Here is a 4,619-nt window from a genome sequence, read left to right on the forward strand (position 1 = left end):
TGTGTGTTCTCCTAGAAGTTCATGGTATATTCAATACTCTTTTCCAGCACCACAGCTGAAAGGCTTTGATTCTTCTATCATCTTTAGTCATTGTTCTGCTCTCTGATGCATAGCAAATAATTGCAAAGACCATGGAATGGATCGAGTGCACCTTAGTCTCCAAACTGACATCATTGCTCTTCAGTACTCTGGAGAGGTCCCTAAGAGCAGATTTTCCCAATGCAATTTGTCTTTGGATTTCCTGGTTGCTAGTACCAAGAGTGTTGACTATGGAGCCAAGCAAGCTAAGTTGCTGTTGTTGTTGAGTGCCGTTGAGTCGTAGGCGACTCATAACAACCCTATGAACGAAAGTCCTCGATACTTGTGTGCATGACTTTCATCCTTTCTCCAGGTTCATAGGGTTTCCAGAGGCAAGCTATTTATGGAAGTAGATGTTGTTCCTGCTTCCAAGCTTGTTTTAACCGGGGAGAGCCACCAAACACTGTCCACCACGGGTAACCGTTATTGCATTTGAAACATCAGTGTCACAGTGTTCAAAAGCAAGCTGAAGCTGTTAAAAATCTCAATCTCTTTGCCATCTATCATGATGCTGCCAGTTGGCCCAGTGGTGAGAATCTTTGGTTGCATTTATATTCATTCATCCAAACTCAGTTCTTTTCATAGCCATGGAATTTGAACAGACTCCTAGCTCATCCTTCAATGAGTTTTCAGGAACTGTAAATCACAAGGAGGAGATTGTCCATCTTCCTCCTACAGAGCAGCTGGTATATTTGAATCACCAGAAAAGCACTGTCATTGGCTACAAGTACAACTCCCTATGGAATACACCATCACTAAAAGAACCTCATAAATAGTGCCTGGCCTCTGCTCTCTTCTTGAAAACAAAATTATTCTCCTTCTATAACAGCTAGTTTGATTCATTTACGTAATTTTCATTCTGCTCTTTTGTCAGCAGATTCTTTAGCTACAATATTGACCCTCCGCCACCAACGTTTCCAGTCATTCCAGAAGAAAAATAGGAAAAGGCTTTCCTCCAGCTAACCCTGAGGCCAGCCAGTAGCACCCATTAGCAAAAGGGTTTTGACCTTGGGCATACACAAGAGATAATTCAAAGGATGAGGCAGGAAAGGGCATTATGCATGTTGCTTTTCTGCTTCCTTTTTTATTTCTCATGCTGTCTGAGAGTTTTCTAAATTCTTGCTGGCTAGAAATTTTCCAGTTTATGTTTATGTGTAGAATAATGAGCTCTCGTGGTGTGTTGTTAAGCATTTCACTTCTAACCACAGGATGCTGGTTCAGATCCACCTAGAAGCTCTACTGGAGAGATCTAGTAGTCTCTTTCCATAAAGATTACAACCAAGAATATCCTATGAAGCACTTCTCTTCTGTCTCCTGGTGTTGTGATGAGTCAAAATTTACTCAACAGCCAACAACAACATGTACAAAATAGTAATAAAACTATTGAGAATTTAGTTGGTGGTTTTAAAATTATAATGTCACATTTCTTTTTTAATCTGAAGGGAACTCTGGTGACCTGGGGGTAAAGAGTTGTTCTGCAAGGCCAAAGGCACACAGTTTGAACCTCCAGGTGCTCCACAGGACAAAAGTGGGCAATATACTTCCTCCTGTGCAATATATTGCCTCTGGAGACCTGCTGGAGGGTTAATGAAGGTCCAGTTCAACAGTGCCTAACAACATCTAATTTGAAGTCATATTCCATACATATATTTGCATTTTGTCCAGCATAGCAATATTTAAAATATCTAAATTTATAAATAACATTTGTGAAATACTATGGTCCCATCTGAATCAGTTTTTCTACAACCTTTGAAAATGTAGGACACATTTCCCTGATTATCAGTCTTCTTAAGATCTAGAAATTGATGATCTCCAAAAAGAGTTTACGACAATCAGCCTTAGATTAAAAATATCAATCTTACTTCTTTGTTTCACTATAGCTGCTGCCTTAAAAACCTATCCACTTTGCTTTATTTATTGTCTTATCATTTAGAATATTTGCCATAAATCTAGAGCCAATTATATACCTTTTTTCATATGCTGCCCATAAAAAAAAAGCTATATAGTTAGAGCGTCTCAACTGATACATCTATTCACAAGAAAATTAGATAACTTCCAACATGTTTGATACATGACTTTTTCCTTGTCCTCATTTTCAAATGACACAGATTTCTAAGAAAATGATAGGGTTTGGTTTAGAGTGAGTCTTTATTCACGATGTTTGATGATTGGGGTCTGAAAAAAAGAATTTTTATTTCAAATTAAGAAAACAGTTATTATGATTGTTTGTGGTACTGCTATGTGCTGTCAAGTTAAGTACAACTACTCATGTTGTTGTTGTTCTGTGCCATTGAGTCACTTGAGACTCATAATGACCCTATGTACAAGAGCCCTAAACCCTGCTCTCTCCTGTGCCAACCTCGCTGTCTCCAACACATCTCCTTCCACTACCCAATCACTGAATCGATCCATCTCATCGAGGGTCTTCCTCTTCTGCACTGTCCCTCCACTCTCCCAAATGTGATGCCCTTCTCCAAGGACCAGTTTCTCCTTGCAACATGCCCAAAGTATGCCAGACAAAGCTTCAGAATCCTTGACTCCAAGGAGCAGCCTGGCTTCATCCTCTCCAGGACAACCCTGTTTGTTCTCCTAGCAGTCCATGGTATATTCAACACTCTTCTCCAGCACCACATCTCAAAGGCATCAATTCGCTTTCTATCAACCCTAATCACTGTCTAGCTCTCCAACACATAGCACACAATTGCAAAGACTATAGCCTGGATCAGGTGCACCTTAGTCTCCAGCCTGATGTCGTTGTTCTTCAGTACTCTGGAGAGGTCTCCTACAGCTAACTTTACCAATGCAATTAATCTCTTGATTTTCTGGCTTCTGGTACCAAGTGTGTTGACTGTGGAGCCAAGTAAAGTAAAACTGTTAACTATCTCAATCTCTTCACCATCCATACTGATGCTGCCAATTGGCTTAGTGGTTACTCATAGTGTTCTTATAAGCAATAGAGCTGAACCCTGCCTTATCCTGTGCTATCCTCATCATCCAGACTACACTACTACAGCCCGTGGCTACAATCACTGGCTCAATCCATCTTGCTGAGGATCTTCCCCTCCTTTACTGACCCCCAACTTTCTAAGCAAGCATGTTGTCATTTTCCAAAGACTGATCATCCCTAACAAATTGCCAAAATATGTGAGATGAAGTTTCACCATCCTTCCTTCTAAGAAGCACCCTAGTCACAGGAGGAACAACAAAAACAAACAACTAACTACTAATATTTGGCTTATTTTCAGGAGGAATAAGTCCTTGGACATCATGCTAGGAAACACAGAGAACCAAAAAGAGAGAGGAAGACTCTCAATAAAATGGACTGATGCAGTGACTACCACAGTGGGCATGCACATGGCAGAGATCATGAGGATGGTGCAGGATACAGCTGGGTTCATGTCTGTTATTTATGGAGTCGCCTTGAGTAATAATGAACTAGGAAACACCTAACAAAAAGAATCAAAAGTCCTGACTGCTGCTACTAAGAGTGTTGATTGTGGAGCAGAGCAGGTTGTAATTGTTAATAACCTCAATCTCTTCTCCATTTATCATGGTGCTGCCAATTGGTCTGGTGGTAGGATATTTGTCTTCTTGATGTTGAGCTTCAATGCATACTGAAGACTACAGTCTATGAACTTCTGCAATAACAAGATTTTAATATTTCAGATGATCAGTACAAGGTTCATATACTGTGTGTGTTTGTTCAGGGAGGAGAGTGAAGTGTTTGTGCATAGGAAAGTTCTTATTGCATTGTTTATGTTGGTGTATCAATGGAATTGGTTTCTCTGGACTCTTCCAACACATATAACAATTTTTTAAATATAAATTTTTGGCTGTGGGACCCACCTGTCAGGAGGAAACAGGTACTTTGGAGAACAAACTGCTGTCTGGCTTGACCACACAAGACCCCTTAACTAAGGAAACAGGGAGGTCCTGGGCCACTTGACGAAGGTGAGAAGCCATTTCCAGAAGGGAACAACAAGCTTCCTCCTTGGTCATGCAGGTACTTTGGGGGACAAACTGCTTTCTGGCTTGACCACACGAGACCCCTTAACTCAGGCAACAAGGAGATCCTGGCCCCTTGTTGGAGGTGAGAAGCCTTGGTCATTCAGGTACTTTGGGGGACAAACTGCTGTCAGGCCCAAGGCCTACAAGGGAACACAAATATATAGGTGCTTCTCAAAACATTGCTGTGGACCAACAAAGAAAATGGAGAACCATGGGAGCTGCAAGCATCGGCAGGGTACAGAGCATTGGTGGGGTACAGCAAGCCTTAGTGGGGTGCAGTGAGGCAAGCCACAGCAGGGAGCAGAGAGCTGCAGTAGAAGACACTCACCAGGAGAAAGCATGACAGCGGGAAATTGAGTGAGGTACATAGGGGGTATTACCGATTGCTGGACTAATTGTAGGATCCCATCACCATAAGCAGGAAGGAGTGAGACAGCTGGAGCTCAACTAGGCTGGCAGACCTAGTTCTTGAGGGGAAAACCAAGGCTTCCTGGTTTTTTATTCAGGTCTCCCCCTGTACTCTCCTCCCATGT

Source organism: Elephantulus edwardii, unplaced genomic scaffold (assembly GCF_000299155.1).
Source record: "Elephantulus edwardii isolate Elephantulus edwardi_28Jun2011 unplaced genomic scaffold, EleEdw1.0 scaffold00030, whole genome shotgun sequence".
NCBI lineage: Eukaryota > Metazoa > Chordata > Mammalia > Macroscelidea > Macroscelididae > Elephantulus > Elephantulus edwardii.